Source organism: Somniosus microcephalus, chromosome 26 (genome assembly GCF_052327205.1).
Source record: "Somniosus microcephalus isolate GS21.2 chromosome 26, FLI_Smic_1.0, whole genome shotgun sequence".
Taxonomy (NCBI): Eukaryota; Metazoa; Chordata; class Chondrichthyes; order Squaliformes; family Somniosidae; genus Somniosus; species Somniosus microcephalus.
In genome coordinates, this window is record NC_141012.1 from 33,270,602 (window position 1) to 33,295,174 (window position 24,573).

Sequence of the window (24,573 nt, forward strand, 5' to 3'; positions counted from 1 at the left end):
GGCCAACGCCAAAGAAGTGTTTCAAGAGAAACTAGGAACCTTGAAAGGCATCACCGCCTCAATAAAAGTGGAAGATACAGCAATTCCAAAATTTTTTAAGGCAAGACCGGTGCCATACGCAATACGTCCGGCAGTCGAGGCAGAGCTGAAGAATTTGGAAAAGGCAGGCGTATTATCCAAAATAGATTGGAGCGAATGGGCAACACCCATTGTTCCAGTCATGAAAAAAACATTGAAAAATAACTCTGAGGAACAGAAAAAAATTTGCATCTGTGGGGACTTTAAGGTGACTGTAAACCCGGTCCTTCACACGGTACAGTATCCTCTTCCGAGGATAGAAGATATTTTCGCCTCACTATCCGGAGGGAAATGTTTCACAAAAATTGACTTGGCACAGGCATATCTACAGATGGAGGTTGAGGAGACCTCTAAAAAGTATCTCACAATAAACACACACAAAGGCCTGTACCAGTACAATCGACTGGTTTTTGGAATAGCATCAGCTCCAGCTATCTGGCAAAGAGCTATGGAGCAAGTCCTGCAAGGGATTCCGGGGACTCAATGCTACCTAGACGACATCCTTATAACAGGAGAAAACGCCAACGAGCACCTTGCCAATTTGGAGCAGGTGCTCACTAGGCTGAAAGAACGGGGCCTACGAGCAAATCGCCCCAAGTGCGAATTTTTCCAAAATCAGATATCATATTGTGGCCACATAATTAATAAGGAAGGGTTGCATAAGTCACCTGAAAAAATTGAAGCAGTTATAAAAGCCCCAGCACCTGAAAATGTTTCACAATTAAGGTCATTCCTGGGATTAATAAATTACTATCATAAATTATTACCGAACTTATCAACTATTCTACACCCTCTTAATGATCTTCTACAGACAGGAGTGATTTGGAAATGGAACGAAGACTGTAAACGTGCCTTCCATAAATGTAAAGACTTAATCACATCTGAGAAAATTTTGGCTCATTACAACCCATCACTACCAATCAGACTGGCGTGCGATGCATCCCCTTACGGCATAGGAGCGGTATTGTCCCATAGATTCCCTGATGGCTCGGAACGGCCGATAGCTTTTGCGTCACGCTCATTGAACTCAGCTGAGCGTAACTATGCCCAGATAGACAGGGAAGCACTCAGCCTGGTATGGGGAGTGAAGAAATTCAACCATTACCTACACAGACAAAAATTTACCTTGCTGACTGACCATCAACCCCTCATCTCCATATTCAACCCTAAAAAAGGTGTCCCCATTATGACGGCACAAAGACTACAGAGGTGGTCCCTTTTTCTAGGGGCACACCAATACAACATTGAATACAAAGGGTCAAAACAGCATGGGAATGCTGACGGTTTATCACGCCTACCGTTGCCAACGATAGAAGAGGCACCTACAGTAGACCCAGTAGAGATATTCCACTCTACCATAGTGGAATGTCTACCGGTGACAAATTCTGCCATTGAAAGGGAGACAAGAAATGACCCTACTCTCTCACGGGTCTACGATTTAACAGTGAAGGGATGGCCAGCACATGGCGAACCACTGTTGCCAGCATTCTCGCAAAGAAGAGAACAGCTGTCAGTGTGCCGAGGAACGGTGATGTGTGGATCCAGAGTGGTGATTCCACCCAAACTCCAGGATAAAGTGCTAAAGGAGCTTCACGAGGGGCATCTGGGTGGAGTGAAAATGAAGAACCTAGCTAGGGCGTTTGTATGGTGGCCAGGTATCGATGGAGACATCGAAGACATGACCAAGAGCTGCCTAGGATGCCAGAAGGCCCGAAATGCTCCGCCACAGGCCCCTCTACATCCATGGGAGTGGCCCTCATCTCCCTGGCAAAGGGTGCACATCGACTTTGCTGGTCCATTTATGGACTCAATGTTCTTAATCGCAGTTGATGCACACTCCAAGTGGCCGGAGGTAATAAAGATGTCCTCCACCACCACGGAAAAAACCATCACAGTATTAAGGACCATATTTGCCAGGAATGGGCTGCCGGAGCAGATATGTTCTGATAATGGACCGCAATTTGTGTCCGAAGAATTCAGAAAGTTCTTAAAGAACAATGGGGTAAAGCACTACACGTCCGCCCCATACCATCCCGCCACCAATGGATTGGCTGAAAGGTTTGTCCAGACCTTCAAGAAGGCCATCAAGGCCATGGGTAATGAAGACATAAAACTTCAGCACAAGGTGGATAACTTCTTATTTGCATATAGGAATGCAACGCATATGGTTACTAACCAAACTCCCGCCATGATGTTCTACAATAGAAACCTAAGATGCCGGCTGGATTTGGTCAAGCCCAACATCCGAAGGGACGTGGAGAACCGGCAGTTTCAGGGCATGAATGAAAGGCCAACTAGGGCCTTCCAGATAGGCCAACCGGTTTTGGCCCGGGACTACCGTACCGAGAAATGGCAGCCTGGAACTATCTGCACACGATTAGGACCACTGATGTATACCGTGGACATCGGAAACAGCATAATAAGGCGCCATGCTGACCAAATCATCAAGTCATCCGAAAAGGGACAACCTACACCACCACTCTATACATCTAACGATGAAGTAGAGATACCCATATCTACCTCCGATCCGGTGATACTGGAGCCCGATGAACCCGACACTGGCCTTCAAGCCGAATCAGCCTTGCCAGAAGAACCTACTACACCACCAGAAACTACTACACCCCCGAGGCGTTATCCGGACCGAGTCAGGAAGCCTCCTGAGAGACTAACTTATAATTAATTAATACAGCAATGTATATTATTTTGCATATAACATGTAATTAATAATTACTTAAAATATGATGTACTAGTTAGCTAGAAGGGGAGGAATTGTGGTGTATGTGCCTTTAAGAGCAATTATGGTGTATGTGCCTTTAAGAGCCCCAGGTGTGCGTAATGCCGGTAATTGCCACTTGGGCTATATAAGCCTGTGTATTGTGTATATCCTTTAGAACCCCCCCCCCAGACTTGCTTAGTAAATACCTATGAACCAACTCCTGTCTTCAGTGTCTTTATCTACACACGGACACTACAATTTCAGCAAAAATATGGAACAGAAAAAACTTAAACACATTTGTGATGTCACTACACATTAAACAGAGGAATTTTTACTCCCCAGTGTCTTAACCACAACCTCAGAAGACCATCCTCATGAATTATCGTGACCTTTCCTTTAGAAAAACATAAGAACATAAGAAATAGGAGCAGGAGTAGGCCCCTTGAGCCTGCTCCGCCATTCAATAAGATCATGGCTGATCTGCAACCATATCAACTATCGTTATTGGCTTTCTAAGGTAGCCCATTTGTGACCAATTGTGTGTCATTGTACGCAATGGGTTCAGGTCCACTGGGTCAAATTGTCCAATTAGCCTGGGAGGTCACTAAGAACTTGACCACTCTCAAGATCACAGAGGACCCAGCTTAGTGATTCCTGGGCATGCCGCTGGAGAGAAAAGGCAACCTCCCGTCCGTGCCCCCCACCCGCCCCCTGCCCCCGCTGGGCGGGCTCAACAAGGTCAAACAAGTTAAAATCGCGTGGATTGGCCGCATCTCGATGGAGGCGGGACTACCACCACAAAAGTTGTAGTCCCGCCTCCTTCCCGACTTCTGAATGAAAATCACCCCCCAAGTGTGTGAATGATAGCTTTGCCAAAAGTAACAGATTTTCAATCTGTTTTGTTCTGTTTTCAAATTTGCTCCATTCCATTCACCCATCATTGTGTCGGTCACCACAGGTACCATTCCCAGCAACATCACCGTACAACAGATTCATTGTTTCAAATAAGGAAGAGGACTGACATAGTAGACTAGCAATGCAGAACAAAAAGGTCCTAATCTTCAAATTAGAAACAAACAGTTGAAATGTGATTTGAGGAAGCATTTACTCACATTAAAGGATTGTTGGATTATTGAAAATATTGTCCCAGAAGGCTATCGTTGAAAGCTAAATGAGGTATTTAAAAGGGAGTAAGATACGTACTTTGGAGATAAAGGGATTACAGATTACAAATTAAAAAGATAAAGAGCTGCCATAGCTAACCAAATGGAAGAACAGGTTGGATGGGCCAACAGTCCTACTCTTGTTCCTATGTCTAAAGATTTCCACTGTTCTGCTCTCTACTTTTGTTGTCTCGCCAGAGTCTTATAGTGGTTAGCACTGTTGCCTCACAGCACCAGGGACCCGGGTTCAAATCCGGCCTCGGGCGACTGTCTGTGTGGAGTTTGCACATTCTCCCTGTGTCTGCGTGGGTTTCCTCCGGGTGCTCCGGTTTCCTCCCACAGTCCAAAGATGTGCGGGTTAGGTTGATTTGGCTATGATAAATTGACCCTTAGTGTTAGGGGATTAAATACGTGGGGTTACGGGGATAGGGTGGGATATGTGTCGGTGCAGGCTCGATGGGCCAAAATGGCCTCTATCTGCACTGTGGTGATTCTGTGATTCTGTGATATGACCCTTGGGTATATTGGGCCTCCCCTTAAGGCCCTTCCAAATAGATTTGAAATGAACTAATGGAAGAACCCCAGCCACGCCTGTGGTTAAGTGATTCATTGCACTTCATCTTAAGAACTCGAGCCAAAAGCTAGGAAATAGATTCTGATTCAAGAAGATGTTGAAGTAAAATCAAAATTAATCAAAAACAAAGTACTATGTTGAATCAGGGATTAGTGATCAAGGAGAATGTCGTACTTTACCATATAACATGAGCACGGAGACTCTATTTAAAACCGGTCCCACCTTTTTATCTTATATATTTTTACGAGACCTCATTTCAGTTACTTCCTTTCGAGACTGAAAGTTTTTCTGATCTTTCTTCCTATTGCAGTTCTCTGACTCTAGGGATCAATCTTGTTGCTCTTCAGGAATTTAAACATTCCTTGTGTCTCAGTGACCAAAACTCTACACAGTACTCAACATGTTCTGGCCAAACTACTGGACAGCTTTAATGTGACTTCTTCTGACTTACTGATTTGGCCATACAGTTCAGCATTCGATTTGGTTTGTGGATTGTTGCTGTTCAGTGTTAATGCCAAATTTACGAACTTGTCATTTTTTCTTCCTATAAATAACACTTTACCCTTATATCACAACAACATTAAAATTTATCCACAACTCCTCTAAGGCGTTAAACATTTCTTCCAAAGGCTCTGCTGCTGCAGAAATAAACATCTACCTGACTTAATTTTCACCAGCAAAACATCACAGTATTTGTCAGGATCAATAAGAGAGCCGTGCCTGAAAGCATAGCTATTAACTCCTTTTGTGGGTTCAGTGTTGATGAAATCAAACAAGTCTCAACAGATACTCATTAGAAGTTGAGTCTGAGAAAACAAAGAAAACCGGTGATTCACATCAAAGGATGTTCCCAGTTAACGTAATTCACAATATCTGTGGGTGGGCTCCTTACAGTCACAAAAACGCATTAGGACCACAGATATTTATTTGCATATTCGCACCAGGGGATGGCACTCAATCCAACTGACCCGTGGCAAATGTCAGTTTATTTTAATATTCTGTACTACTGACACTGGCCTCCCACTGTGATGGGTCACAGCACTGAAGGGACCATGTCAAAATGACAATGTTCTTTCAGGTACATAGGCCTAGAAATTCAGTATAGCCACTTTTGGGGCGGTAAAGTCGGGCGGCCGCTAAAGTTTGCGCCCGCCGGAAAGTGGAGGCCACTTCGCCGATATTCAGTAGCTTTGGCCAAGGAGTTCGCTCGAGCGCTAAAACTGGCGTTGCACGGCTATCTTTAGGCGCTAAGCCGGCGGTGCAGACTGATACCGCCGAGGCCGGGCGCAGCGCATGTGCGGTCATGTTTTGATTGACAGCAGACACCCTGGCGCCGGCCAGCTCTTAAAGGGGGAAGGGTCGACTTGGTCTGCTGCCACGCCCTGGATGCTGCAGCCCTCCAGCTAGGCCTAAACACTGCTGCTGGAGAGAAATAGCGCCAGGAAGGATGCAGAGGGCCCGTGAGCGAGCGCAGCGCTTCTCTGCCCATGATTTAAAGGTGCTGGTTAGGGCTTTGGAGAAGAGAAGCCATATCTTGTTCCCGGACAGTGGCAAGAAGCCTCCCAAGAGGGTGTACAGGAGAGCCTGGAGGGAAATCGCCCAGAGGGTCACAGCCAACAGCGATGTCCCCAGGACTGGTGTCCAATGCCGGAAAAAGTTTAACGACCTCACTCGGATTGTCAGGGTGAGTACCCTTTCCAGTGTCCTCCTCATCCTTGCATGTGCACCTCACATTATGGGCAAAGGGACCTCAAAGCCCTAATGGCCAGCCCTCATCCAGCAGCTATGGCACTGGCATGAACATCAATTGCACTTTCTGCACTTGACACACTGGCCAAGCTATTCGACCATGGGAGGCAGTGCATACAGCAACAGGGCACCACACTGGCCAAGCTATTCGACCATGGGAGGCAGTGCATACAGCAACAGGGCACCACACTGGCCAAGCTATTCGACCATGGGAGGCAGTGCACACAACAACAGGGCACCACACTGTACTTAGAGGCCGTCCTTTCTCTTGCAGGCCAAGCTGGCCCAGAACCTGAAGAGCCGGACTGTCACCGGGGGAGGCCGTGCCCAGTTCCAGCAGCTCAGTGACCTGGAGGAGCGCGTGGGTCGAGTCATGGGTGCCCGGGTGATTGGCCCCGTTGCAATTGGAGATGCCGACCCTGTGCTGGGCCCCAATGGTAAGGACATGACCGTTTGGACCTCTCTCGTTCCCCTTGCGCTTCAGATCTACATCCTTTGCCACTGTCCGACCAATGCGCAGAATGCCACCACTCATGCCTCCCTCGCTGACGCCCTGTCCTCACTCTAAAGCTACTCTTGTGCCTTCCTGCTTTCAGCTGGTGAGGAGGAGGTCCCTGAAGCTGCGAGTGTCAGTCCCTCAGAAGAGGAGGACGAGGAGGAGCAAGAGGAAGGCGGCACATCGGGGGAACCCTCATCCGCGCCAGGGGATGGCAATGGAGGGGACACGTGTTCCCTGGAGGAGAGCCAGGGGGAAGTGTTGCAGGGGAGTGTAGCTCCTGTGCCCAGTGGCGTCCAGCCAAGCGGGAAGGGTCGGCCAGCTCGGCTGCCTTCTCCCCAGAGGGGGGAAGTGTTGCAGGGGAGTGTAGCTCCTGTGCCCAGTGGCGTCCAGCCAAGCGGGAAGGGTCGGCCAGCTCGGCTGCCTTCTCCCCAGAGGGGGGAAGTGTTGCAGGGGAGTGTAGCTCCTGTGCCCAGTGGCGTCCAGCCGCGCGGGAAGGGTCGGCCAGCTCGGCGGCCTTCTCCCCAGAGGGAGAGTCCGGCCTCCAGTCCGGAGACGGTCCTCGCCCAGGAGGTACGCCTCCTTGATCAAATGTCCGCGGACTCGGATCGGCGGCACACCGAGTTCATGGGGGTTGTGGCATGGTTGCCTGAGGCCATTGAGTCCCTGGCTCATAGTGTGTCCGATTTTGGGGCCTCACAGGCTAGGGGTTTCGAACAACTCGCGGCAGCACAGGCCAGGGGTCTCGAACAATTCGGGGCATCACAGGACGCGAGTCGGGCACAATTCGGGGCATCACAGGACGCGAGTCGGGCCGAATTCGGGGCATCACAGGACGCGAGTCGGGCCGAATTCGGGGCATCACAGGACGCGAGTCGGGCCGAATTCAGGGCAGCACAGGACGCGAGTCGGGACGACTTCAGGGCAGCACAGGCAGCGAGTGGACAGTTGATCAGTGGTGCCGTGCAGTCACTGGCTGGTCTGATGCGGGCACAGACCAGGGCAGTACGGGCACTCACTGCTGCCACACTCGCTGTGTCACGCATGCATCGCCAGGGCTCCCGCCGCGCTGCTGCAGCACAGCGGTCTGGCCTTCACCAGATTGCTGCGCTTGCTGCAGTGCCAGCCCGGCCGAGTGCCAGTGTCTCTGGCGACCAGCGAGCGCCTGCCATCAGCCAGCTTGCCCCCATTGCTGCAGCCGCCACTGCCACTCCCCCAGCAAAGCTGCGACGAGCTGCTGGAGAGACTGATGCTGCCCAGCCACAGCTGCAGCAGTCAGCAGCCGGCCCCTCGAGGGCCAGAGCTCGTCTAGGCCGACCCCCAAGGGCATCTGCCATCACGCAGTGTGCCCCTCAGGAGCCTTCCCCCAGCCTTGCAGCACCCACAGGGCCCAGGTTGAGGCGGAGCAGCAGGTCGTCCAGGGGCCGGAAAAGGCTGGACAAGGACTCGCCCTGTCGGCACACAAAGTAGAGTGTGTTGGCAAATGTTTTTTTATATGGGGGTGGTTGTGCTGTCTATGGGGGGGGTTCTTTTGGTAAGGCCGAGGATGAAGGCAAATGTTTTTTTATATGGGGGTGCTTATGCTGTCTATGGGGGGGGTTCTTTTGGTAAGGCCGAGGATGAAGGCCATTTGGATGGACAAGTTTTGTTATTCCTCCCCAGGTTGTGGGAATGAGACATGTTTTTGACTGTTTTTTGGGGGTGTTGTGTGTTTTTGGGTTTCATGTGGGAAGAGCCCTGAGTTTGTTCAATAAAGCTTTTTCTTTATTCAGCTTGTCCATGTGTGATGTTTCAAGTGGTTGTTGCGTTAACCGGCTGAGGGCTTGCGGAGCGGCTGCATTCATGTGCCTTCATTGCCACAAGCCATTCCCTGATAGGGGGCCTAGAAGTGTCGTTCAATAAGCCGCCGACGGACGGCCCTTGGACCTTGTGGCTCCCTCCTGGGCTGGTACTCCTCCTCCTCCTCCTCCTCCTCCTCATGGTCCTCCTGCTCCTCCTCCTGAGGTGGTGGTCCAACGTGAGGTGGCAGTGCCTGAGTCCTGCGGATAGCCAGGTTGTGCAGCATGCAGCAAACGACGACGAACTGGGAGACTCTATCCGGCGAATACTGCAGAGATCCGCCGGAGCGATCCAGGCAGCGGAACCGTTGCTTGAGGACGCCAATCGTTAGCTCTATGATGTTCCTTGTGGCTTGATGGCTTTCGTTGTATGCCTCCTCAGCAGGGGTCCTGGGCGCGCGGAGCGGGGTCATGAGCCATGTACACAAAGGATAGCCTTTGTCCCCGATAAGCCATCCTCTTGGGGGAGGCTGTGCCTGGAGCATGTCAGCCACAGTAGTCTGGCGCAGGATAAATGCATCGTGGCTGCTGCCTGGAAAGCGGGCATTGACAGCTAGGATGCGCTGCCTGTGGTCACACACCAGCTGTACATTGAGGGAATGGTAGCCCTTCCGGTTGCGGTAATCCTCGGCATTGTCGATAGGTGCCCGCAAAGCCACATGCGTGCAGTCAATGGCGCCCTGCACCATGGGGAAGTCGGCGATCCTCGCAAATCCGACTGCACGCTGCTCCTGCCTCTCTAGGGTCATGGGGAAGGAGATGAATTGGTGTCTCCTTGTGAAAAGGGCATCGGTGACCTGCCGGATGCAGCGATGCACGGCGAACTGGGAGATGTTAGCTATGTCCCCAGCAGCGGCTTGGAAGGAGCCGCTTGCATAAAAGTTCAGAGCCACCATGACCTTCACTTCCACCGACAGAGACGTCCTGCACATCAGCTGTGGATGCAGATCTCTGTGAAGCAGCTGGCAGATCTCTGCAACCACCTCCCTTCTGAAGCACAGCCTCTTAACACAATGCGCGGCAGTCATGGTGAGATAGGACACCTGCTGGCGGTATTCCCTGAGTGGGTAAGGCTTACGTTGCCAACGCCTGATGGCCCCTCTGCGTCTAGGCATGGCTGCCCCTCTCACACAGCGTCTGCGAGCCCTTCGCACATAATGCTGGAACTGAGTGTTGGAACCCCATGCAGCCCCCATAATATACTTGCAAACAGTGAAATCACAATGAGTCAAATTTCCAAGCTCTGGCCAGAAGCCAAAAATACCTCGCCTATGTTGGCCCAAATCAGTAAGGTCTCTTCCTTGGTCTCTGTCCAGAAATCCGTTGCACTAAAGTCATTGCAGCAAAATGGCTGCCCTTTATAGTTCAGTCTAAGTGCCCTTTAATTAGCGCTCCCCGAGGCCCGCAGGGCCTCTGCTGCATTCCACTTCACAGTTCTTAACAGCGCCACACCCACATTGGGCGGGCGCCACTGAAGTTCCGGTTTGGGGTGCACAAACGGCGTTGCACGACGAAATGACGTCATAAGTTGCGCGCGCAGCTGAGCGCGCGCAAACACTTTGCGCCGGCGCTAAATGTCTACTGAAGTTGGGCGTAGGCGCAGATCGTTCTGCGCCCGGCCGCTAAGTGCCTAGCGCTCGAGATCTACTCCTCTTATGGCGCTAATGGCTGGCGAACGCAACTGAATTTCTAGGCCATAGAATCATAGAAATTTACAGCATGGAAGGAGGCCATTTTGGCCCTTCGTGTCCGCGCCGGCCGACAAAGAGCTATCCAGCCTAATCCCACTTTCCAGCTCTTGGTCCGTAGCCCTGTAGGTTACAGCACTTCAAGTGTACATCCAAGTACTTTTTAAATGTGAAGAGAGTTTCTGCCTCTACCACCCTTTCAGGCAGTGAGTTCCAGACCCCCACCACCATCTGGGTGAAGACATTTCCCCTCAAATCTCCTCTAAACCTCCTACCAATTACTTTAAATCTATGCCCCCTGGTTGTTGACCTCTCTGCTAAGGGAAATAGGTCCTTCCTATCCACTCTATCTAGGCCCCTCATAATTTTATACACCTCAATAAGGTCTCCCCTCAGCCTCCTCTGTTCCAAAGAAAACAATCCCAGCCTATCCAATCATTCCTCATAGCTAAAATTCTCCAGTCCCGGCAACATCCTTGTAAATCTCCTCTGTACCCTCTCTAGTGCAATCACATCTTTCCTGTAATGTGGTGACCAGAACTGCACACAGTACTCTAGCTACGGCCTAACTAGTGTTTGATACAGTTTAAGCATAACCTCCCTGCTCTTATATTCTATGCCTCGGCTAATAAAGGCAAGTATTCTGTATGCCTTCTTAACCACCTTATCTACCTGTCCTGCTACCTTCAAGGATCTGTGGACATGCACTCCAAGGTCCCTTTGTTCCTCTACACTCCTCAGTGTCCTACCATTTAACATGTATTCCCTTGCCTTGTTAGCCCTCCCCAAATGCATTACCTCACACTTGAATTCCATTTGCCACTGTTCTGCCCACCTGACATTGATATCTTCCTGCAGTCTATAGCTTTCTTCTTCATTATCAACCACACAGCCGATTTTAGTATCATCTGCAAACTTCTTTATCAGATCCCCTACATTCAAGTCTAAATCATTGATATATACCACAAAAAGCAAGGGACCCAGTACTGAGCCCTGCGGAACCCCACTGGAAACAGCCTTTCAGTCACAAAAACACCCATCAACCATTACCCTCTGCTTCCTGCCTCTGAGCCAATTTTGGACTCAACCTGTCACTTTGCCCTGGATCCCATGGGCTTTTACTTTTGTGACCAGTCTGCCATGTGGGACCTTATCAAAAGCTTTGCTAAAATCCATATACACTACAGCAAACGCACTACCCTCATCGACCCTCCTTGTTACCTCCTCAAAAAATTCAATTAAGTTAGTCAGACGCGACCTCCCCTTAACAAATCCATGCTGACTGTCCTTGATTAATCCGTGTCTTTCTAAATGAAGATTTATCCTGTCCCTCATAATTTTTTCCAATAATTTTCTCAGTTAGGCTGACTGGTCTGTAATTACTCGGTCTATCCCTTTCTCCCCTTTTAAACAAAGGTACAATGTTAGCAGTCCTCCGGTACCACACCTGCAGCCAGAGAGGATTGGGAAATGATGATCAGAGCCTCTGCTATTTCCTCTTTTGCTTCTCATAACAGCCTGTATGTCCCTTGACATCCAGGGGGCTCTAGATTTGTTAGTCCCACCCTTTTTCTTTAAAGGAACACACTTGTTCTCAACCCTCAGGATCTCCTCCTTGAATGCCTCCCACTGTTCCGACACTGATTTACCTTCAAGTAGCCGTTTCCAGTCCAATTTGGCTAAATCCCATCTCAACTTAGCAAAATTGGCGTTTCCCCAATTGAGAACTTTTATTCCTGGTCTATCTTTGTCCTTTTCCATAACTACACTAATTCTAACTGAATTATGATCACGAGCACCAAAAGGCTCTCCCACTGATACCCCTTCCACCTGCCCAGCTTCATTTCCTAAAACTAAGTCCAGAACCGCCCCCTCCCTTGTTACATACTGGCTAAAAAAAGTTCTCCTGAATGCATTTTAGGAATTCCGCACCCTCTATAGCATTCACACTAATTTTATCCCAGTCAATATGAGGGTACAATTACTGCCCTATAGTTTTTGCAGTTCTCAGAAATTTGCCTACATATTTGCTCTTCTTTCTCCCTCTGGCTGTTTGGGGGTCTATAGTACACTCCCAGCAATGTGATCGCCCATTGTTTGTTCTTCAACTCAACTCATATGGCCTCATTTGATGATTCTTCTAACATATCATCCCTCCTCACAACTATAATTGTTTCTTTAATCAATACTGCAACCTCCCCTCCTTTTTTACCCCACTCTCTATCCCATCTAAAAACCCTGTAACCAGGAATGTTGAGCTGCCATACCTGCCCTTCTTTCAGCCATGTCTCAGTAATAGCTATACTATCATACTCCCACTTGTCCATCTGTGCTCTCAGCTCATCTGCCTTATTCCCTATACTACTTGCATTGAAGTATATGCCATTTAGCACAGCCAAATTGCCTTGTTTTCTATTTTCTAGCCCTTGTATCCTCTGTCTTCCAAATTAACTTTCTACATTTTTGCTTTCCAATTTCAGCTTTGCTTCGCTCCCATTTGAATCTATTCTAAGGTTCCCATTGTAGTGTATGTACCTTTAAGAGAGAACCACTTTTACAGCTCCTGTATACTGTAGTACCGGCAGTGACCACACCTGTATATAAGCCTTGAGCAGGCATCTGTACTGTCAGTCTTTCGACAACCCTCCTCCAGTAAACACCTGTTGATTGTTAATTTACAGCCTCCGTCTAGTTATTGGAAAACACCATACTTTAAGATTCACAGATTCAACAGTGGCGACGAGGTCGATTCGAATCTACCTGCAACTCTGCATTTCCTTTCAAGGATTCGCTTCGGGAGGACGGTGGAAGAAAGTCGAGGCCAGAAGCACAGGCGTTGACCACGAGCAACCGCCCAATCATCCGGCAGAGAGTGAACATCGCAGGGGAGGCTGTTGAGAGCTGGGCTTGGTTCTCCAGCCACGACGATCCAGCAACAGACTGGCAACAGGTACAGCGCAGACCCTTCCCGGACAGCGGCGGCTGGAGCCGACCGACGGCACAGAAAAGGCCGAGCAGCGTCAACGGGGTAAGAGAGAGGGTAAAGCGCACAGGGCGCAGCCGGGGGTTGAAGACCGAGCGGCGTCGAAGGAAAACAAAAAGAGAGAGAGGGTAAAGCACAGCCGGGGTTCAGGACCGAGCGGCGGCAACGAGAGAGGCGCACAGGAGAATGCGCAGAGCGCAGCCAGGGCTCAAGAGCTGAGCAGCGTCCGCGGGGAAGGAAAGGAAGCGCGGGAGATGCCATTTTAGAAGCCGCAGCAGAGAAGAAGGGCGAGCGCGGGAAGAAAGGAAAGCGCGGGAGACGCCATTGTGAGCCAGCGGAGAAGAAGGGAGAGCGCAGGAGATGCCATTTTAGACAGTTTAACCACACCCAGGGATGCTGAAGAGTGGCAGTGTCACTGCGTTCGACAATGAAGTCGAAGATTGGGCGACATATGTGGAACGCATTGAGGTGTACTGCAAGGCGAATGAAGTGCCAGATGCTAGGAAAGCACTGGTTTTGTTGAATTCCATGGGTGCAAAAACTTATGGGTTATTGCGAAACCTAATAACCCCAGAGAAGCCAGTGGATAAGGATTTTGAAAGCATAGTGGAAATCCTACAGGACCACTTAAACCCCACACCGCTGCTGATAGCAGAAAGATTTAAGTTCCACAAAAGGAACCAGCATAAAGACGAAAGTAATGCTGAGTATTTAACGGAACTGCGCAAGCTATCGAAACACTGCCAGTTTGGAATGGGACTAGCAGATACGTTAAGGGACAAGTTTGTGTGTGGGCTTCAAAGTGAAGGAACCCAGAAACGGCTTCTATCAGAAAAGGATCTTACGCTGGACAAGGCTTTAAGCATGGCAGTATCACACGAAGCAGCTGCACGGGGCGCTGCAGAGATACAACGGAGACCGCAAGAATATGGCACCAATGAAATGTCATATGGAGCAGGGAAGTGTTATCGCTGCGGCAGAACAACACATGACCAGAAGGATTGTTGATTCAAGGACCAAGTGTGCAGACAGTGTGGAAAAGCAGGACACATAGCAAGAGTCTGCAGGTCAGGGAAGAAAACCAGCAGCAAGAAATCTCCACAGGAGAAGTACAAAAAGGTACATAAGGTGATGGACAGTAGGTCAGACGAACAGAAAAGTGATACAGACTCTGGAAGCAAGGAGCTGGGTTGTCTGAAACTACGTAAGGTAATCAAAATGGAGGATCACCAGACTATCTGGGTCACGCTCAAGATAGACGGAGTCCAAGTGAAAATGGAATTGGACACAGGATCAGCCCTAACAGTCATAAACCAAAGGGACTACAAGCAGCTATTCTCACATATACCCTTGAAAGCTACAGAGATTGTCTTGAAGACGTACACGGGGCAAAAAGTCTACCCCAAAGGAAAAATAAGGGTGAACGTGATATACAAAGGCCAGGAAATACCCAAAATGGACCTATATGTATTGCCAGATGGAGGACCACCACTACTAGGACATGAATGGATCCGGAAGATACAGCTAGATTGGCATTCCATACAGGCACTGAAGGTTGAGGCCAAAAAGGATGACGACGCACAAGTGTTCTAGGAGGGACTCGGAACACTAAAAGGCATAACAGCGATGATTAAAATAGAGGAAAATGCAAGCCCAAAGTTTTTTAAGGCCAGACCGGTGCCTTATGCGATCCGCCCAGCCGTCGAAGCAGAGCTGGAAGGTTTGGAACGTTCAGGAGTACTGTCCAAAGTGGACTGGTGCGAGTGGGCTACACCCATCGTTCCTGTAATGAAGAGGTCATTGAGTAATGCGCCTGGGGAACCAAAGAAGGTCCGCATCTGTGGGGATTTTAAGGTGACAGTGAACCCAGTCCTTCACACGGTACAATATCCGCTTCCACGGATTGAGGATATTTTCGCCTCGCTATCTGGATGTAGACGCTTCACTAAGATTAATCTGGCCCAGGCGTACCTGCAAATGGAGGTAGAAGAAGCCTCGAAACAATACCTCACGATCAACACTCATAAAGGTCTCTACCAATACAACCGGCTGGTGTTCGGGGTAGCATCTGCTCCGGCTATTTGGCAAAGGGCAATGGATCAAGTCCTGCAAGGAATTCCAGGGACCCAGTGTTATTTGGACGACATCCTGGTCACGGGCGAAAATGACAGTGATCACCTCACCAACCTGGAGAAGGTGCTCACTAGATTAAAGGAATTTATAATGATTTTAGTTATTTTAGTATTGAACAGTGTTGCTCGGCACATTTAAATGTGAGGCGAACCCCTCACATGATTAGTTTCTAATCCCAGCTGGAGCAGAAACGAGGAAGCACAATTGCTGGGGCTGAGTATCTCCTCATCGAGAGAAGGATGTTGCCCCATCCTGATTACTCAATCTGCAAACTCCTAACGCCAATTAAAGAGTGGCAGCTCACTGACCTCTTGGTGGAAGAATATTGGCCAGTGGGAGGGTCAATACAAGAAACTGAGAAAAGTAAATATGACTGAAATGTTTTAATATTCTCTTATAAAGGAATATGGGCTACGAGGTAATCGCCACAAGTGCGAGTTTTTCCAGAAGCAGATCTCGTATTGTGGCCACGTTATTGATGAAGAGGGGTTACATAAGTCCCCTGAAAAGATTGAGGCAGTAGTCAAGGCTCCAGCACCGGAAAATGTGTCACAACTGAGGTCGTTCCTCGGGCTGGTGAACTACTACCATAAGTTCTTACCAAATTTGTCTACAGTATTACACCCACTGAACACCCTACTGCAAACGGGGGTACCATGGAAGTGGAATGATGAATGTAAACGAGCTTTCCAGAAGTGCAAAGAATTGATCCCATCAAAAGAGATGCTGGCCCATTTCAACCCAGCACTACCAATTCGGTTGGCGTGTGATGCATCACCCTGTGGTATTGGAGCGGTGTTGTCGCACAAATTCCCAGACGGGTTGGAGAGGCCAGTAGCCTTTGCGTCTCGGTCACTAACCTCAGCCGAGTGCAACTACGCCCAGATTGACAGGGAGGCCCTCAGCCTAATATGGGGAGTAAAAAAATTCAACCACTATCTGCATGGGCAGAAGTTCACCTTGCTGACTGACCACCAATCACTTGTCTCCATCTTTAATCCAAAGAAGGGCATTCCGGTGATGACTGCACAACGGCTACAAAGATGGTCCCTTTTTCTAGGGACGAACCAATATGAAATAGAGTATAAGGGCACGAAACAGCATGGAAACGCTGATGGGCTATCACGCCTGCCACTGCCTACTTTGGAGGAAGCACCAGCAGTGGACCCTATCGAAATATTTTATTCGTCGATAATTGAACGCTTGCCAGTAACTAACGCGGATATAGAGAAGGAGACCCGAAATGATCTGACACTGTCTCGGGTATATGATTTGACGGTGAAGGGATGGCCAACACATGGCGACTCACAAGTTAAGGGAGAGACTGCTCAATGAGCTTCACGAAGATCATCTGGGAGGGAGAAAATGAAAAGCCTTGCCAGGGCTTATGTGTGGTGGCCGGGGATCGATCAACAAATCGAGGACCTAACAAAGAGCTGCTCAGGATGCCAGAAGGTCCAAAATGCACCACCACATGCCCCTCTACACCCATGGGAGTGGCCCTCCTCTCCATGGCAATGGGTGCATATTGATTTTGCTGGTCCATTCATGGACTCAATGTTCTTAATAGCAGTGGATGCGCACTCGAAATGGCCTGAGGTGATCAAAATGTCCTCCACCACTACGGAGAAAACGATTGCAGTCCTATGGACCATATTTGCCAGGAACAGCTTGCCAGAGCAGATTTGCTCTGATAACGGACCACAGTTTGTGTCCGAAGAGTTTCGGAAATTTATGAGAAGGAATGGGGTAAGGCATTACACATCCGCCCCGTATCATCCAGCCACAAATGGATTGGCTGAGAGGTTCGTACAAACCTTTAAAAAGGCAATAAGGGCCATGTGCGATGATGACATTCCACTACAGCATAAGGTGGACAATTTCCTGTTAGCCTACAAAAATGCGACACATGTAGTTACCAACCAGACCCCGGCCATGATGTTCTTTAACCGAAGGTTGAGATCTCGTCTGGATTTGCTCAGGCCAAATGTGCGAAGAAATGTTGAGGATAAGCAATTCCAGCACATCAATGAGAAGCCGACAAGGAGCTTCAATGTAAGACAACCAGTCTTGGCCCGCAACTACCGAACAGAGAAATGGCAACCCGGAATGATATGCACATGGCAGGGGCCACTAATGTACACAGTGGATGTCGGGGAGAACATTGTGAGATGCCACGTCGACCAGATCCTAGCATCATAGGAACGAGTCAACCCCATGTCTCGCGTACCTGGGGATGAACCCGACATACCGGTAGCATCTACCCCAGAAACAGTAGCAGCGGAAACTGATGAACTAACCGACGAAAGGGGGCCAGAATCGCCTCCGCACCAAGAACAAGACACTCAGGAAAGGCGCTATCCAGAAAGGATCAGGAAGCCGCCCCAAAGACTGAATCTATAAATGGACTATTTCAGTTAAATGTGCATGTTAAAGTGTTAACTGTTATTTGAATGTTATGGGTACTGTTAATCTAAAAGGGGAGGAATTGTAGTTTATGTACCTTTAAGAGAGAACTACTTTTACAGCTCCTGTATACTGTAGTACCGGTAGTGACCACACCTGTATATAAGCCTTGAGCAGGCATCTGTACTGTCAGTCTTTAGACTACCCTCCTCCAGTAAGCACCTGTTGATTGTTAATTTACAGCCTCCGTCTAGTTATTGGAAAACACCACACTTTAAGATTCACGGATTCAACACCCATCCCCTGCCAAGCTAGTTTAACCACCCCCCCCCCCCCATCCCAACAGCACTAGCAAACCCCCCCACGAGGATATTGGTCCCGGCTCTGTTGAGGTGCAACTCGTCCGGCTTGTACAGGTCCCACCTCCCCCAGAAATGGTCCCAATGCCTCAGGAATCTAAAGCCCTCCCACCTGCACCATCTCTCCAGCCACGCATTCATCTGCTCTATCCTATTTCTGTACTCACTAGCACGTGGCACTGGGAGTAATCTTGTGTTCCACCTGCTTGTTGAGCTGTCTCAGGAATGGGAACCCTGGCTATTTATCTTTTCTCTAACCCGAGGGAGCGGTGATCAATTGTAGGGCCCTTATAGTTGTCCCAGCTGAGATCAGTTAACTCACCACATATTAAAGACTCAATCGGGGTAGGGGGGGGTGGTTTCCTGGTTATTGTTTGCTAGAGACGGGGACATTACCTCTGAGTCAAAGAGAAAGTCGTGCTCTTTTATCCCATTCTCTGAGGCTGCTTTGCTGTTTCCTCTCCCAGTGACAAAGGGAAGCATGGAAACTAACTGGTGAAAAAGTGCAGTCACAATTCCATCTACTACAATCATGGTGCAACATGTCAGCGCCACAGTCAGCACTACCCTCGGGCTGCACTAACTACTAAATTATCAACATACAAATACAAAATACAGGCACGATGAAGCTTTTCTCTTAAAGCTGTTTAACCAAGCAACAAAATTAGAATATTGTTTTGGTGTCTTAGTAAAAATATATTCAAATAAAAATCTTATATCATACAATCATAGAATGACACAGCACGGGAGGAGGCCATTCGCCCATCGTGTCGGTGCCAGCTCTTTGAAAGAGCTATCCAGTTAGTCCCACTCCCCTGCTCTTTCCCCAATTGTACGGCTAACATTGAAAAAAAGAAGTTTGCTAATGGTAGGTAACAGTACTTCCAGGACTAACAGGAAAGTAGGAATCATTTTCTCGACTTTGTTTGAACAGGGAAAGGATTGGGATATTCAAGAATTAAACATGTCATGCTTTTGCCAAACACAAACATGCGAAGGATCGAACCCTAGCAAGCCTGAGCTTGCCTGTCTGAGCGTTTGAATACCTTAGGCTTCTCATGTTAGAAAACACAGTCTACATAATCAAGTGCCTCTCTCAGGTGCAGTCCCTGTACTTAAAAGGGGCTGCTCCCCTCTTCAATGGGATGAACATGTAACACTCTGTAAATATTACAAACAGGGCTGCATGGGACCCTGTACATTGTCAATTGCTTGCCTTGTAAAGGACATTGGCATCTTATGTAAATTTAAGTTGCTGTCGTGAGAAAAGGGATCTTTCTGTTGATTTTTTGTCTATGATTAATGAATCACCAATAATACTGCAACATCTGTATTAACAAGGATGAAGTATTGGGCAATGCTTCAGAAAGAACTAAATGTATCACAAACATTTGACATCTCACATTAACACGTGCTTGTTCCACCTTCACCCCTCCCCTTGCAGTAACGTGCTGATGTCACACCCAGCTACGAATAGGGAGGGGCAGAGTCCTTTTATTTTTCTGTAGCCATGTCAAAATACAAAATAAATCAAAAAGACGACACAATGAAGCTTTTCTCTTAAAGCTGTTTAACCAAGCAACAAAATTAGAATATTGTTTTGGTGTCTTAGTAAAAATATATTCCAATAAAAATCTTATATCATAGAAGATAGGAGCAGGAGTAGGCCATTCGGCCCCTCGAGCCTGTTCTGCCATTCAATGAGATCATGGCTGATCATCCAAATTCAGTACCCTGTCCCTGCTTTCTCCCCATATCCCTTGATCCCTTTAGCCTTAAGAAATATATCCAACTCCTTCTTGAATATATTTAATTCATGAATTGGCCTCAACTGCCTTTTGTGGTAGAGAATTCCACAGGTTCAACACTCTCTGGGTGAAGAAATTCCTCCTCATCTCTGTCCTAAATTGCTTACCCCTTATCCTTAGACTGTGACCCCTGGTTCTAGAATCATAGAAAAACACAGCACGGAAGGAGGCCATTCGGCACATCGTGCCTGTGCCGGCTCTTTGAAAGAGCGATTCAGTTAGTCCCACTCCCCTGCTCTTTCCCCATAGCCCTGCAAATGTTTCCTTTTTAAGTATTTATCCAATTCCCTTTTGAAAGTTACTATTGAATTTGCTTCCTCCACCCTTTCAGGCAGATGATAATGCATTGTGTAAGAAAGTTTTTCCTCATGTCGCTTCTGGCTCCTTTGTCAATTATCTTAAATCTGTGCCCTTTGGTTACCAACTCTTCCGCCGCTGGAATGAGCTTCTCCTTATTTATTCTATCAAAACACTTCAAGATCTTGAACAGCTCTATCTGCTCTTAGAAGAACAACCCCAATTTCTCTAGTCTCTCTACGTAACTGAAGTCCCACATCCCTGGCACCATTCTAGTAAATCTCCTCTGCACCCTCTCCAAGGCCTTGAGATCCTTCCTAAAGTGTGGTGCCCAAAATTGTCCACATTATTCCAGCTGAGGTCTCATCGGTGTTTTATAAATGCTTAGCATAACTTCCTTGCTTTTGCACTCTCTGCCTCTATTTATAAAGTTAAGGACCCCGTATGCCTTTTTAACAGCCTTCTCAACTTGTCCTACCACCTTCACAGATTTGTGTACGTACCCCCGCAGGCCTCTCTGTTCCTGCCCCCACCTTACCTATAATTAGGAATCATTATATGGAAGAAAAGTATGTCTTAAAAACATTTAATTTTTTTAAAGTAAAACTCCAAGCCTGTTAAAACCTGAAAACAAAATGTATTCTGCTTAAAATTTACAACTCACACTAGGATAGTCTTATATTTCTGATAACACAAATATTGTTTAAACCCCTTAAATTCCCCAAACTACTGGACAGTTTTAGTTTATTTCCCTTTGAAAGCAACTTTTAGAATGAACAACAACAGGCTTTTGCTGGGAACAACAGAAACGACTTCAGGGATCACATATTAAACTGATCCACCAGTAAAATAAAGACTGCATTCATTAGACTAAGGCAATGCATTATGGAATTCATTATCCTGTTTTGCAGTGGAACCTGTGTCAGATACTTCTATCCTCTAAACTGCATTTTCCACTTTAGTGAATTTGCTGATTCAAGATATATTTTAACCCGAATATTCGAAGAGGAAGAAGCTATTTCTTTTTAAACTAAACAATGATGCAGTGCCTATCTTACCTCTTCTTATGGCTGCTGGTAGAGTCAATGTTCGGAGCTAGTTCAATCCTCTCTGTTCAGCGCTAACTGTTGATAAATCTATGTTCACTTGCAGCTACCTGTCAGGATTTAGGGTGGGGTGATTAGAGCAGTGCTTTGTAATCTCTCGCAATTTCTACCGAAACTCTGGGACACACACACACACGCCTTTTGTCAAACTGTTACCAAATCCTCACCATAGGTTACCTCCCATTTTTGCAACTTTAAAATATTAAGTTGACCTTCAGTATAAAAGATAGCTTTTAGTTTGAGCAATGCTGTAATGGATATCCGTTTTTGGAGATCCTTTCCTTTGCTGAGGTGTGGTCAGAGGAGTTTATAAAGGAAAATAACAACAGAGGATGCTGGCGAGTTTTTCCAGCATTCTCTGTTGTTATTTTGGATTTCCAGCATCTGCAGTATTTTGCTATCGTAGGAGTTTATAAAGGTTCCCATCTGTTCAGTTTTATAACAGATTCGACTAGTTTTTCAGTGCACTCCTCAGCAGTTTCTAAAATAAAAATTAACCTCGAGACCTAGGCTTTCCACCTCCACTGCACTGCGGCGCATGCCTGGCAGGGCGGGACTTCTGTCTGTCCCCTAGATGTCCCTCAGACTCTAGCTGTATTTCTGGCCCCAAGATCATTAATCCTTGGGAGATTGGGTCCCTGGCTCCGCCAGCGAGTTGCGTCAATATGGAGGTGGAGAATTACTGTGACAGGCTTTGGGGGCCAACCACAGCAGGAGAAAGAGATGGTGAGTGGGCTACCTGAAAAAAAATTCTTTCCTGAAAATGTTAAAGTTAGATAAAATGATATGATACAAAACATAGTTCAGTAATTAGCGTCATTATTTTTCTTCTATCTCTGATTTTCTCCCTTCCTTTGGTGAGGATCTTATTGGGGGATCTGTTCCTGGCCATCAGTTACTGATGTAAGCCCCCAAAGTGTGGACTGAGTGACATACAAAGTCGACAACACTGGCTTGTTGTAAGAAAGACAGACCCAATAATTGAAGTAAAAACGGTTTATTCAGGCCTGGGGAGCTATGGCTCTTGCGTCCCAACACAAGGCTCCAACTCCACCGAATCTCTTGAGGTTTACACAGTTATACACATATTCCGAGACCTCCTACTCCAGAGGTCCAATCGATTTAAAAGTCTATACATTAATCACTAACTAGGTGTGTCTAACTTCTACAAGGTAACAATAACATAAGTTTCACTTTTCACTGCAGGGGCCTGTGGCCCCTCTGATTTCTTGGAAATGAGTCATCAGGTCATGTGATTTCTGAGAAACGAGACCCTCTCTCTCTTGACCACTACTAAGTTTCATTTTTCCAGAAAAGGGTTATGTCATTGTCTCTTTTTGTAAGTTTCATCTCTCTAAACTGGTATGGTCATTTCTGCAATTAAACATACGAATAATTAGTACATTTCATCTTTAAACATTTTGCTGCGCAATTGCGTTCTACTAAACGTGCCCTGTTACGCTCATTTTTAAATCTTACTTCAGTCACCATGTAGGTCTTTAGACAATGAGGTCTAGATTTCTGATTGGCATTACTTTAACATCTGCTTTAACCCAGTTAAAAGACTGCTGGCTGGAAATTGAAGGCGTGAGTGTTGGCAGGCCGGGCCTGCCTGAACATGTGCATTTTACAGGAGAGTAACAACTAAGAATGGGAACTATGACTAATTTCTTTCTGGCCTGAATCTATCTCACGGTCACTGAAACCAACTGTAGTACCCATATTGTTGCCTCAGCTGAGATCACTTGTTCAGCACAGACCGAGGATCAACCCCTGCTTGCGGGTATGGCTCGGTTCCAAAACGGGCAATGCATTTTTCAGGATGAGCCACCGAGGGGATTTCTGGAGCAGTATATTTTTTTCCTTCTGTCTTTTCATTCTGTCAAATGTATACACAGGAAAAGAAATGGGTGCCCACCTGCAGCTTTTCCTCTCCACTCCCTGATGACCCAACCACCAGGAGGAACAGGTGTTTGTTGAGGGATAAATATTGGCCAGGATACTGGGACAACTCCCATGCTCTTCTTCGAATATTGCCATGGGATCTCATAAGCAGAATAAGCAGAGGGGACCTCAGTTTAATATCTCATCTGAAGAAAGATGAAATCTGGTTGACTCACAAGGGCAAGAGGGTTTCTGAGGCTTTGCTCATGGTGGTAAGGATTCACAGTTTGGGAGAGCAGGTCGCAGAATTGGCACAGAAGTTGGCGCACATTTCATGGTGAAGAATTTTTAAATACTTTTAGAAGCCATTTTGTTGACCAGTACAAATCTCATTTCACCTCCGATTCCCGTGAAAACTCCTGCCTTGCTGGATTTTACATGTTTTTGCAGTGCACCATTCCCCATTGTGCATTTTCCCATATTAAATGGGTACATAACTGTTTGGCTGCCCTGACCTTTAAGTATTGACTTCTTAAAGGTTTGTTTGAGTTTTCAATATTGGTTGGAAAGTGTGATTAGTTTTAGCTTATCATAGAGTTTCATCTGTGTTTTCATTGTTGCATTGCTTCCTGTTGTTGTATATGCCTGGCTTTGTGCACTGCAAGACTTTAATTTGTCACTTTTTCCTACAAATTGCGATGACGCTCCAGGATTTGGATGAGGAAAGTCATCTCATGAAGAGACATGAAAGGCAGGTGTGACCATAGCTGAGATACGTATGCACCTATGCTATTTTCTGGAGGACGACCCCCAGACTACTTCTGCCACAGGGACAACTTTCTGTACAGGTATTAAAGTCACTACTGCATTAAACTTTTATACCACCAGATTCTCCCAAACTACCAATGATGATATATCAGCTAATCACCTGTCCGCAGATCCATCAAGCAAGTGGCAAAGCCTTTATTTGCAAGAGACAACATATTCATCATTTTCCTTGTGGAAAAGTGACAGGGCACAGAACTTTTCCCAGATGGACAGGCAGTGTCCCTAAGAGGGCAGTGCTTCCCGCATGGTACCCATGTGACAGCAAGTTCCTGCTTGTCCTCTGCCATCCTCGCATGCCTGTCTTCAGCTGTGCCCTCTCTCAATTGATGCCACTTCTTTAAGCTCCATAATGCAGCGAGGACGGACGCAGGATGGTGCTTTGCTTTGGGTCACTGGCAATGCTGACAGGCTGCTCTTCCAGGTCTACACTAATGGAAAAGGGACACATATTAGGATGCTATCTCCAG

The 24,573-nt window shown here is 47.4% G+C and overlaps 1 protein-coding gene across 1 annotated transcript in view; it reads right to left on the reverse strand.

Annotated features, from left to right (window-relative positions):
• LOC147100391 (otoancorin-like) overlaps nucleotides 1–21,492 on the reverse strand; it is a 163,611-nt gene extending 142,119 nt beyond the window's left edge. The window contains exon 1 of the mRNA XM_085968054.1: nucleotides 21,347–21,492. The gene's annotated coding sequence lies outside the window, so the exon portion shown is untranslated. The remainder of the gene's footprint in view (nucleotides 1–21,346) is intronic.
• Between the last annotated feature and the right edge of the window lie 3,081 nt (nucleotides 21,493–24,573).